The sequence below is a fragment of the Eleutherodactylus coqui genome, chromosome 9 (assembly GCF_035609145.1).
Source record: "Eleutherodactylus coqui strain aEleCoq1 chromosome 9, aEleCoq1.hap1, whole genome shotgun sequence".
NCBI lineage: Eukaryota > Metazoa > Chordata > Amphibia > Anura > Eleutherodactylidae > Eleutherodactylus > Eleutherodactylus coqui.
The window spans coordinates 144040538-144054194 of record NC_089845.1 but is presented as its reverse complement, the minus strand read 5'-3'; the positions used below and the strand labels follow the sequence as shown (position 1 = coordinate 144054194).

The following is a 13657-nucleotide window of genomic DNA, read 5'->3' as shown; positions in this document are numbered from 1 at the left end:
ATGTTTTTATTGAATTTTCAACAGGAGTAAAACAAATATAAACTACAGTATTTATTTAGCGAATAGATTATACATTACACAGTTTAGTCCACATCTATTGTATAAGCAATAAAGTAAGTCAACATGACATTTATAATCTGACAGATTTCGGTCAAGTATATATTAGTTGAAAGGAGTATCTTGAGAATAAGCCATTTTGCTCAGTGGTGCTTAAACCTTCCCAGCTGGTCCAATCTATTGGCAATTAAGTGCTCCATTATACAGTTGTGTTGGACCACTAAGAATATCTTAGTTATTGATGGGACATCTGGGTGTCTCCATTTTTTATCTATGGATGACCTGGTCATGGTTAGCACGTGTGAGAGAAACAGGTCGAGGGGAGTGCAGTTTTCTATGTTTAATGATAATAGAGCTACACCTGGGTTCCAATTAAGTTTAGTATGCAGAATCGAACATAATACTATGTATACTTGGTCCCATAGTGGCTGAAGAGATTCACATAACCACCATATATACATCAGTGATCCAATTTGTTTGTGGCATCTCCAGCAAATATTGGAGTGCTGGGGCGAAATTTAGACTAAATGATAGTTAGTGAGGTACCATCTATACAAACGTTTTCTTTTTTTTTTTTTTTTATACCAGTATTAGCGTTTATTACGTTAGTTTCTCAATTATGTACAATAGTGTAACACAAAATATATATACAGGCTTGAGTAAGAAGTATTCTTCATGCAGATGTATCAAAGAGTCTCTCAATCATTTCATCAACATGTTCCACAGAATATTTTATGTATTTATCTGGATTCTTAGTGAAATTCACACCAGTTCCGTACTTGTGTAAGAAAGCCCCATATGCCTCCTGCACGATTTTCTTCTGTGACTGACGGATTCGCTCAAGCTGCCTTTTGTCTGGAATAGCCCATGACTTCTGGATCTTGCAGATCTCGCCCAGGCCTTCGTTAAAACCCTTAAAACGTTCCTTAATCATCTGTCTCTCTTTGTCCTTCAGCTTCGCTCCTTGAAGAGGCGGCATGTTCCTATCATTGACGTAGTCAATCACCTTCAGCCAGCTTCGTTGGTAGATTTGGATCTGCTGTTTTATGTGTTCACGATACAGACTGTCAGGATCCTTTTGGGTCACCGAAACCAACTGCATGAGCTCCGACTTTTCCAGTGACTTGAGGATATAGTTATAATTGTTGTGCAGAAAAATAGCTCCCAGCGCCAGGTCTTCGTACATATTTGACTTAGACAGGAGCTTCAACTGCAAATTTCCAAGGACTTTACAGATATATGTACTGAGAAGACGGCGGCTGAATTCACAACTGTAGTTACTGGCAGCGGAGCTGGTCTCTTGTGATGCAAGCATGGCTCCTGCAGTCTCCTGGAACTCCAGTAGCTGTTGTAGGAAGAGAATGGCATTGCTGGTAAGTTCATGCACTGTACCATCCTTGGACATGCTGTTCTCCTTATCAGGATCGTTCTTAATACTGTCAGCAAAATCTTCTAGTGCTTTGGCTCCAGTCGTCTCTATGGAAGTGATAAGGTTTGGTAGTTTGTTCTTAGTGCTGGCAGCAGTACCCTGAAGAACCTTGTCAAACTCGGGCTTGGTGAGTTTGAGGTGCCGTAATATGGGGAAGATAATTAGAACAGAGGTGAAATCGTGCCTGGAATTGGCTTTCTTGGCGGCCAATACAATATTTTCCCCTTCTAGAATAAGATTATCAAGTGTCTCCTGAATGAGAGAATCAAAGGTCTTCTTCTGGTGGTGCTCAGGAATGATATCTAGAAGAAGCTGGTACTCGCTCTGTGCCAGTCGCACAAAGGCACTGATACAATAAACGTAAGTATCTATCTCAAGATCCAGCACATCTTCCTTCCCTACCGCTGTACTCTGTTTCTCCCCCACGGCATCTCCGTGGTATCTGCCACGTACATCTTGTTCAAGACCTGGTCTTTTGGCCGGCTTCTTGGTGGGAGTATCCTTCCTCTTGTTTTGAACGGCAGGAGAATAAGGAACTCCAGAAGATGACATGCTCTTCCGCAAATGTTCTTTGAGACCCTTAATAGATCGGTCCAGCTGACTAGAGCGAATCTGGCAATATACATTCATAAAGTCTTGGTTCCTCCCGTACTCCACCAACCACTAAGAGATGCGTATAATGTCCTGCAGCATTCCCTCTGGAAGATGCTCCAGCACTGCTTCCTCCTGTCCTTCTATGTCTTCATCGTTACCAATCAGATCCAAGATCAGAATAGAAGGAACCGGTTTATTGTGTCTCTGCAGAAGGTTCCGGAACTCGGCGTCCAGGGATTCTTTACCCCTTTCAAATAGTGATTTCACTCTGTTTAACTCTGGGCTGTCTGGATTGTTGTCTTGAAAGTATTCGACTGCTTTCTGAATTTTGGCAATACAGTTCAGGTATTCCTCCAGGCGTCCCGATGGGCCATCTTTGATGACCTTTTCCGTCTCTGTGGCCACATGGTAATAACTGATCACATGATCTAGACAGGAGAGAGTACTTTCCACATTTTCCTGTAGCCGCTGCAATGTCTCTGTCTGCTTGTGGACAGGGATGATGGAATTTTCTAACTTCATAAGTCGACTTTCGAAGGAAGAAAGGATGGACACCATATTGTTGGTCAGCTGATCGCTCTTATCCAGACTCTCCTTGATGAAGGTCAGCATTTCCTCTTCCTGCTTCAGCTTCTCCTCTATCTCCCTCTTCCGGGAAGACGCGTCCTCGCTGGGAATCATAACGTTAGATTAATCGCCGAAATGAACGCCGACTCCTCCGCCCTTCCTGAAACACACAGGAATCGCCTGCAAGGCTATACAAACGTTTTCTAATTGTTTCGAAGTAGTTTGTAAAATGGGAAGTTTTAAGGATGAGTTGAAATGCTAATGACCACTGGTCTTCACTGAAAGATTCCTGGAGGTCTTTTTCCCAATTAATTTGAAAATGAAGTGTAGATAAAGAAGTTTGTGATGTTAGCGTTATATAGGCTTTAGTAATGCCTTTAATCTGAATTCCAGTTATATAAAAAGAACTATAATTGGTGAGTAAGGTTTGTAGTCGGGGAGCAAATGATGAGATAAAATGTCAAAGTTGAGGGTATTTATAGAATTCTTTATGCGGTAATCTAAATGATTCATATAGTTGTGTAAAGGATTTCATGGTTATTCTTTCAAACAATCCTCAATCTTGGCGATACCACTGGTGCACCATGTATCTAGGTTTATACCTGGGATTATAAATTGGATCACCTCTATGGGAATTTGGAGTATATGAAGAGGGAGAAAGCCCGGTAGGAAGGATACTTCTTTCCAAATGTACATTGTGGCGGATACTGTAAGGAATGTAGACATAAGAAATGTCTTAGTCAGCGTGGAAACCCATAACAGGTTTGACAGTTTAGAATACCCAGTAATATTGCATTCAATTTGGATCCAATGTTTGGAGAAGTTATCCAGCCACCAGCTTTTTAGTTGGTCGAGTAATGCTGCATAATAATATTTTTTTATTAATGGGAAGCCTAGGCCTCCCTGCGGAGAATTGGGAAAGAGATAATATTTTGGTGGAAACTCTTTTTGTTGCACCAGATATAATGTGTTAATAGGCTTTGTATTCTATTTAAAATTGTATTGGGAAGAACCACATGCAGGTTGCGGAATAAATATAAGTCTTTAGGCAGCAATAGCATTTTGACTATCCAAAAGACCCATAAACTGGTGTAATTTTTTTATATCTTTTTCCAAAAGCATTAATAAAAAGTTTTTAAATAAATAAGGCCCAGTTGGTTAATTGGAAATGTTAGGCTAATACCCAGATATGGGACCTGTCCATTTGACCATTTGTAGGGGTAAAGAGATTGTAGTTTTGCTTGCAGGGTCTCGGGGATTCCCATATTAAGGATTAGAGATGTAGAGGCATTGATTTTGTAGTAGCTCGCCTGGCTAAATTTCTCAATAATTCCCGATATTGTGTAGAGGGAAATTTCTGGGGTTGTTTGGCTGAGGATTACGTCATCAGCAAAGAAACCAATGTGGTGTCCACTGTTTCCTATTGTAATGCCCTGTAAACCTGTTGATGAGCGAATCATTTGTGCAAAGGGCTCCATCAATTACACAAATATTGTTCACGATAGTGGGCACCCCAGGCAGGTCCCATTTGTGATATTGAATGAGTTAGAAATTGAGCCAGAGGCATACACTTGTGCCGAGGGGGAAAAATATAAGGCCATTATAGAGCAAAGTAACGTGCTACCAAATCCAAATCCAAATCTCATTCCCTTCACCAATCGCAGCACAGCCAAAAAAAATAATTACATGTGAGTATATCCCAGATCGATCAATAAAGGGTTGCTGTAAGGTTAGGTGGCCAAACAATAAAACAGAAAGCAAGGGCCGAATACAATGGTAAACAAGAAAAATGGTACAGATATTACCATAGTCCTGGTGAGGAAATGATTTTACTGGTTACCAGGAGATTGCATGCCAGGTACCACAGCTTTAGGTTTGAAGGGGGTTCGGTAATCTTGATATAGTGAGAAGATAGTATTTGATGCGTCGCTAGCCATAACAGCTTCGGGACCATTCTTCTTGAAGAGCTGGTGAAGATCTTTTCCCACTAGCATCTGGTGGTCCAGCAGGTTCTTGCTGTAGTAGGTTCCATTCTTTGTAAAGACGTAAGGCTGCTTCCGCGGATTGTGCAGAGAATTCCGCAACAAGTTTCACTGGAAACCCCATTTGTATGCAATGCCGTGGTTACAGAAGATTTGGGTGCTAAGTGCATATGCTTTTCTCTGCGGTAGTGTTGTTGCAGATAAATCTGCAAAGAGTGAAATACTTTTAAAGCGGTCTGGCAGAGCAGGTGGCGATCCGGCGGTTTCCATCAGTTTGTCTTTAATGTGAAAAAAGTGCATGCGGGGGGGCGTGGCCTGACTGAGGACGGTGGCAGCCGCTAGCTTCTGAGCTCCGCTCCGTCCGACACCTCCAAAGCGACTTTTAAAAGCTTCAGCGGGTCCCTTTACCTCCCCGGAGACGCGCTGCTTACCTTGGCAACCAGCCATGACCCGGCGCAGGACGGCGAAAGCGTCCCCGATCCCGGTGACAGATTTCTTCTCCGCTCGGAGCGGCAGAAAGACTCCGGCAGCGGCGCGCTTCCCCTCTATAAGCGCTTCACAGGACTCTTCAGACGATCCGGCTCCTCACCGAGAGACACCGTCAGGGAGCTTCAGCTTCTGCCGAGGCGATGCACGCCGAACCTTAAGCCTGGGAGAGGTGAGTGACAAACCTACGGGCACTACACACAACACCTCCCCCCCAGCTAAAATGGCGCCTGGCCACATGTCAGCCCCTGGGGACAATCTCTCCCCATCTGCAAGCCCGGAAAAAAGAAGGCAGAGAATAGAGGAGGCAATCAACACCTCTCTGCCTCCGTCCAACAATGCAGAGCTCCTTGATACGGTCCCCACCTCAGAACAGCCTGCAACACAGGCTTTTATTAAAGAGATGATGCTTGCCCTTAGAAACACCATGAGGGAGGACTTACATACGTTCTCAGCATCCTTTAACTCTGCTATAGTGGAAATAGAAGAGAGGACATCCCATATAGAGAACAAAGTGGGAGAGCTGACCAAGTCCCATAACACTCTTATTGATGCCCACTACACTTTGGAGGAAGAAGTAGAGCAGATTAAAGTTAAAATGGCGGATCTGGAAGACCGTAACCGCCGTAACAATGTTAAATTTAGGGGCATCCCCGAAAAAATCAGCCCAGCAGACTTGAAGGATTTTCTTACACAATTAATGCAAAAGCTCCTTCCCTCAACTCCTGTTCAAGAGTTAATCATTGACAGGGCACACCGTCTGCAGAAACCGAAATTCCTTCACGAAAATATTCCTCGCGATGTGATTGCGCGGATTCATTTTTTTCACGTTAAAGAGGCGCTGATGTTCGCATCCCGCAAAATGCCGGACCTTCCTCCGCAGTTTTCAAATATTAAGCTATTTGTGGACTTATCCGCGGCCACCATACAATCAAGAAAAGCCTTTTCCCGTGTCACTACCACCCTTAGGAGGGAGAAAATCCCATATAGATGGGGTTTCCCCACAAAGCTCATCCTTCATAGAGAAGGCGCCACACATATCTTCAATAAACCGGAGGAAGGTGAGAGGTCCCTAATCTCTTGGGGTTTCCAAATTAATGAAGATACCCACGACAAAACCCCTAACCAACGCTCACACGAGCCGTCTGAGGAAAACCTGCACCCCCATCCACCCCGCTGAACTTAATTGTTCTTTACTTTAAACCTGGAGGTTGAATTCCCTTCCAAGTCGGGTGAACTTTTATTCCCCCCAATCCTCTACAGGACCACATCCCTGTACAAAAACAGCTATTACCACCTTGCTGTTCTTTTTTTGTTCCCTTTCTTAAGGTGTATCAACGTATGCCTAATCTCAATGCTAAAAAAATGTTTTCTGGCCATTTGTTCCGGTGTTATGTGCCAGATTTTCTTGACATAAATGTTTGTGTTTTCACTCCCTTTTGTGATAGGTCACTAGTCGGCAATAATTTGGGTCTCCACAAAACAACTGCACTATTTTCCCCTGTAATATGGCGATAAAAATTTGCTCTTTAAATGTAAAAGGGCTGAACTCCCCTTTTAAGAGGTCTGCGGCCTGGAGGGACGCGCTTCGAGAGAAAGTTGACATTATGTGTATACAGGAGTCACATCTCACTCTCGAATCGCGCCATCTCTTCACACATAAAAAATTTCCAAGGATCTTTCTCTCTTGCGCCCGGGAGAAGAGAGCGGGGACTATAATTGCAATTAAAGACTCAATTGACACCTCAATTACTGAACAAATAATCGACCCGAGAGGTAGATTTATAATCTTGGTGGGCCTTTTTAATGGTGCCCCACTAACTCTAGTCAACCTCTATGCTCCGAACTCCTCACAGATTTCCTTCTTAAATAAGATTGCTAAAAAAATACGTAAAATTCAAAAAGCCAAAATCATAATATGCGGTGACTTCAACGCTGTTCCCGATAGGAAGCTTGACTCCACCAGCACATCTAATAGAACTTCCCCCACGCTCTCAAACTGGCTCCAAAAACAGGCGCTCTTGGATTCCTATAGGTGCCTTAACTCAACATCTAAAGAATTCACTTTCTATTCCCCTCGCCACAGATCCTTTTCAAGGATCGATCTATTCTTGACAGATAAATGGACCCTCCCGAGCGTTAGGAGTGTAGATATTGGTAAAACCACGTGGTCAGACCACGCCCCTGTATTCCTTTTGCTAGTGATAGCAAGCTCGCCCCCGACTTTGGGTTCCTGGAGAATCAATACTCCCCTGATGAGACTCCCTGAACATAAAAAATCCATCAAAGAAGCATTGAGCGAGTACTTCGCACTTAATGTTAGTCCAGATGTGGATGTATTCTCCACGTGGTGCGCTCACAAGGCGTACATGAGGGGGATGTTAATCAAAATCAGCTCCCACTACAAGAAAAAGAAACAACTTCACATTAATAACATCCTGGAGCAAATTACAAAAGCAGAACACAATATTCAGGCTTCCCCCTCTATCGAGCTACATAGAGAACTCATGTCACTCCGCCATAGTCTCCGCCAGGAATTGATCGGGGATTATGTTAAAACCCTAAATTCCTCCAAGATGAATTACTACACGGCCTTTAATAAACCCTCCAGACTGATGGCCAGGATAATTAAGCAACGGCAGGCTCCAACCAAAATTCCATTCCTGTTCAAACAAGATGGATCAAACACCAAAATATCTCACCCCCAGGCTATTGCGGATGAGTTTAGTCTTTTTTATTCTAAACTATACAACTTAAACAAAGACGGCTCCACCCACCAACCGGATATTCAACAGATCAACAAATTCCTGGAGGGGATCAGTCTCCCCACCATTGGAGAGGATCATTTGAAATTATTGAACTCCCCGGTCTCCCTCCTAGAGATATTAGATACAATTAAAACTTTGAAAACACACAGGGCCCCGGGTCCGGACGGCTTTTCCAATGAATATTATAAGGACTTTGCCCCGGACCTGGCGCCTTGTATGGTGAACACATTTAATAAAGCAATTTCTATGGGGTCTCTTCCGAAAGAGATGCTAAATGCCACTATAGTGACAATCCCCAAACAGGGGAAGCCACCGCTCTCCCCTGCAAATTTTCGGCCTATTTCCCTCCTCAATTGCGATACTAAGATCTACTCTAAGTTGCTTGCCCAACGCCTGTTAAAAATCCTGCCACAGATAATTCACGGAGATCAGGTGGGCTTTACCAAGGGGAGACAGGCGTCGGATGGCACCAGAAGGGTCCTCAACCTAGTCGCAGTGGCGGAGGCGAGCCGTACCCCAACTATACTACTGGCTTTAGATGCTGAGAAAGCCTTTGATAGGCTTCATTGGGGGTTCGCATTCGCCACCCTAGAGAAATTCGGATTCCGGGGAAACATTCTTGGGGCCATCCGCGCCCTCTATGGCGAACCCTCCGCTGGAGTCCTGGTAGATGGGGTTATTTCAAAACCCTTTGCAATAACAAATGGTACCCGTCAGGGGTGTCCATTATCCCCTTTACTTTTTACACTCGTTATGGAACCCCTAGCGGAGGCGATCAGACTTAACGCAAACATTAGAGGGATCCCCGCTGGCGAGAGGCAACACAAAATTAGCTTATTTGCGGACGACGTCCTGCTCCTCCTCACAGATCCCATCACTTCCCTAAGAGAGGTGTCTCACACAATCCAAGAATTTAGCAAGGTTTCCTATTATAAACTAAACATCTCAGATACTCCCTATCAACATAGATAACTCCCTAAAATTAAACATCCAAGAGGAATTTCCTTTTCAGTGGGGAGACAGCGACCTCCCGTTCCTGGGGATAAAAATTTGTACTCCCATGTCCAACACTGTCCAAGCTAACCTCTCTCCCTTGTTATCCAGCCTCCACGGAGAACTTGCGTCTCTGGAAAAGAGTGAACCGTCGTTGATGGGTAGAGTCACGCTTTATAAAATGCTGATCCTCCCTAAAATTTTGTATATATTTCGCACAATTAACCTCCCGATCCCTAAGTTGGAAGTACAAAAATTCCAAAAACAACTGTCAATATTTGTGTGGAGAGGTAAGAGGCCAAGAGTGGCTGCCTCTATTCTGCATCTAAATAGAAAACAGGGAGGCCTGGGGGTGCCAAATTTGTGGTCCTATCTGCAAGCATCCAATATTAATCAATCCAAACTCTGGCTGCAACCGGAACCGGGACCAAGCTGGCTACAAATTGAGACTCACCTGAACGGTGGTAGACCTCTCCGCTCTCTTCTCCTGGCGTCCCTGCTGACCTCGTTTTCTCCATCTGTCCCCCCAATATGTAGCTCTCGGAGGATTTCTCCCACTATGCAAGCCTCACTAAACTCATGGGTGTGGTGGGCTCAGAGTCCCAATAACCGGGGAGGGAAAACATTGGATCACATACCTATCTCTACTCTAGAATACTTTGTCCCCAACCTGCACTTGGAGAGTTGGATGGAGAGGGGAGTCTCAAATATAAGTGATATTCTCACGGGTCAGGATGTGGCTTCGTTTCAGGATTTGAGAGAAAGGTTTGACCTCCCCACGAGAGAATTTTTTAGATACCTCCAAATCAGATCTCTACTTCAAACCACAAAAATAGTCAAGGTGAGACTGGCGGCTGACCTCCTGAGAGTCTTTAATAACCCCAGCCCACCGTCTCGCTCCTTAGTCAGGGTCTGCTACGACTCTTTCTCAGGCGACATGAGAGATTCGAAACGGGTACATATCCTTAATTGGGAGAGGGACCTGGGGAAAAGGTTCCCACCAGATAGATGGATCGCGGCTTTTACATGGGCCAACAGAGCAACCATCAACGCAAACATATTGGAAGTACATACAAAAGTACTGACAAGGTGGTACCTCACCCCAGTGACACTGGCGAGAGCTTTCCCTGACTCGAGCGATAGCTGCTGGAGACACTGCGGCCACAAGGGCAGTATTCTCCACTTATTTTGGAGCTGCCCAAAGCTCTCACAGTTCTGGGACGATGTCTTTTCTTTTTTGAGAGCGATTACGGGAGTATACATCCCCGGGTCCCCTGAATTGGCTATTCTATTAATTGATAACAGCCATTTGCCACACTCGATAAGGGGTTTGGTGGGCCATATCCTTCTCACTGCCAAGCTTCTGGTTTCAAGGAGGTGGAGAGCAGCTGGATCTCCTACTATTTCAGATTTAAAACAAACAATATCTGATCATAACTCATATGAAAAATTGTTCGCCCTAAAGAATGGGGAATATGCTAAATACTGTAAAAAGTGGAACCCATGGATACAAAGTAGCTTGATTTAAATACCAGATATTCGACTAGTGACTGATTGTTTTGTTGTTTCTCCCTACCCCCCCCCCTCTCACCCCCCCCTTTCCCTCCTTAATCCTCTTCTACTCTGATACTTGTTAGTAGTTTAAACATCTAGAGGAAATATATAATGTTTACCGCATTCTATTTGTTTCAGCAGAATTATCTTATGCTCTGTTATATAAGTGATATCCTCTTCCCATAAGCTACAGCTTCGGACGTTACTGTGCCTCTGGATAAAGGGAAGTTGTTTATATCTGTTTGTCCTGTTAACATATCTATAAGCTATGTATTATGTAAGCTTACATAGACAATCATTCTATGTTATATTTGTAACAGTTTTAAAAGAAAACTAATAAAGATCAAATTGAGAAAAAAAAAAAAAGTGCATGCGGGCAATAACGTCTCTGGGTGTGGAGGCAGGTAGAGATTTAGGCTTGGGAAACCTATGTGCTTAGTCAATTATTAGATGATGCTGAGTGGCATCAGGGAGGAGGGTAGTGAAGAAGTCAGTGTAAAGCCTCATTTTTAACTGACTAAGGAATACCTCGAAATCTAATATTATTCTGCCTAGATCTGTCCTCAAGGTCCGCGAGTTTTAATCTCAAGGCTTCCACGTCATCCTCCATATTATTAGCATTACCAACAAGCTCATTATGAGCGGTCGTCAGTATTGCCATTTTATTTTCAATTTGGGAGGTGGGATCTCCAATTGATAAGATATCAGCCTGCATTAAATAAAATGCCCGCTGAATATCTTTCTGGATATAGAGCTGCAGATGAGCTTACAAATAGTGCATTGTGGCTTCAGTATAGGCACATCTGTGCCCTGGGAGGTTGTAGGTTTAATTGAAATATTGTTTCTTGCAGCATCACTATTCCCATCCCATAGGGCTGGTGTAGGTGGGATGGAAGAGGTTAATGAATCTTGCACACTCTTTGTCAGTACTGCAGAGAGATAACCCCCTCATCACTCATGTGACAGGTTGCTATGTTGTAACTGTGGGATCAGGGCTGCCTGCTTGTGGATTCAGAAGCATAGCTTCAGGAGGTACTTCTGAGAGAAGAAGTGCGGCACTGCTGCTGGCCAGCAAAGTATCTCATACCATCCTTATTGAAAAAATGACCAAATATTGGATTAACAAGGCAACTGTGAGGCCTTAGTCAGACGGGTGTTTTTTCGCGCGATTTGCGCATGCGCATGCGTCCGACGATTTTATAAAACCATTGCTTTGCAATGGTATCGGACACATGAGCGCTTTTTATGTGCTCGTCCGATAAATTATAGAACAGAAATCGCAGATCGCACCTATCTGCGATCTGCGATTCCTGTTCTCTTCTCTATATGCGCTCAATGGGGCCGGCGGCAGCAGCGCCGACCCCATTGAGAGCATATACTAGACAAATCATTCTTCTCTGCCACAGCTGTAACAGCTGTGGCAGAGAAGAACGATGTTTGCCCATTGAATTCAATGGAGCCGGCAATAAAGCCGGCTCCATTGAAAGCAATAGGCTGCCGGCGATCGCGGGATGAATTGTCGGGAAGGGCTTAAATATATAAGCCCTTCCCTGCAATTCATCCAGAAATGTGTAAAAATAAAAAAAATATATATACTCACCTTGTCCCGGCAGACGGAGTTCAGCGCGGCCGGCCTGCAGTGGGTGTGAGTGAGAGCTGCCCCTGATTGGCTCAGCGCTGAGCCAATCAGGGGCAGCTCTCCCTCACACCCATTCATGAATTCATGAATGGGTGTGAGTGAGAGCTGCCTCTGATTGGCTCAGCGCTGAGCCAATCAGGGACAGCTGTCACTCACACCCACTCACACCCACTGCCGGCCGGCCGTGCTGAACTCCGTCTGCCAGGACAAGGTGAGTATATATATATTTTTTTATTTTTACACATTTCTGGATGAATTGCAGGGAAGGGCTTATATATTTAAGACCTTCCCGACAATTCATCATGAGATCTCCCGCAGCGCATTGCTTTCAATGGAGCCGGCTGTATTGCCGGCTCCATTGAATTCAATGCGCTGGACAGCTCCAGCCCGTTTCTATTGAAACGCGGCTAGGAGCAGTTTTTTCGGGCAATTTTTCGGCCCCGGTCACGCGATTTGCGGATGCGCATCCGTCATGCAATCCGCAAATCGCGGCAAAAAACGCCCGTGTGACTAAGGCCTTAGGTGGATTCAGAACTAGCTGAGTGATCGTACTCAAAGAGTGGTCATAAATGGCTGCACATCCAAGTGGAAGAATGTATCACCTGGGGTACCACAAGGCTCTGTCCTAGGCCCAGTGTTCAACATTTTTATAAAATTATCTAGATTAAGGAATTTAGGGGGAAAGGATCAGATCTGCCAATGATACAAAGCTGGAAAGGATAGCTAACACTACAGAAGAGAGAGAGAGAAGATTCAAAACGTTTTAGACAAGCTTTAACAGTGGATAGTGACTAACAGAATGGTATGAAAAAAGCAAAGTTGTACATCAGGGCAAGAAAAATGAAAAAGGAACATACAGAATGGGAGGAATTGGGCTAAGAAACAGCACATGTGAAAAAGACAGATATACTGCTACGGTAGATCACAGAATAAACATGAGTCAATTGTGTAATGCAGTAACAAGAAAGGCAAACGCAATTCTGGGATGTATTAAGAGAAGCATAGAGTCTAGATCACGTGAGGTCATTATCCCCCTTTACTCTTCCTTAGTCAGACCTCAGCTGGAACACTGTGTCCAGTTTTGGGCACCTCAATTTAAAAAAAAACAGACAAACTGGAGCAAGTTCAGAGAAGAGTTACCAAGATGGCGAGACACAGATTAGATATTAGACAGTAAAGGTGATCAATGAGTGGAACAGGTTACCACTGGAAGTGGCGAGTTCTTCTTCAATAGAAGTCTTCAAACAAAGGCAGGACAAATATCTGTCTGGGATGATTTAGTGATCTTGCATTGAGCAGGGGCTTGGACCAGATGACCCTGGAGGTCCCTTCCAACTCTACCATTCTATGATTCTATGATTCATTCTTTCAGTTTTTGGCAAACCCTGCAGATAGATCTGTTTAAAAAAAAGAAGGCTTTCTTTCTGTTTGTTTGTTTGATTTCTTGTATTTATGAGTTAGTTGTTTTTTTTTTTAAACTGGATCAGTCTAGAGCCAAAAGGAAAATGTAGATGTGAACTTGCTTTTACCTGATACTAAATATGCCAATTTTTTAAAAAATTTTACATTTTTAAATAAAGCAGTGTCA

At 43.9% G+C, this 13657-nt stretch overlaps 1 protein-coding gene and 1 pseudogene across 1 annotated transcript in view; both read right to left on the bottom strand.

Moving 5' to 3' along the window:
* HNF4G (hepatocyte nuclear factor 4 gamma) overlaps positions 1–13657 on the bottom strand; it is a 50984-nt gene that overhangs the window by 20055 nt on the left and 17272 nt on the right. The gene's annotated exons all lie outside the window — the stretch shown is intronic.
* LOC136578485 (exocyst complex component 7 pseudogene) lies at positions 640–2829 on the bottom strand (annotated as a pseudogene).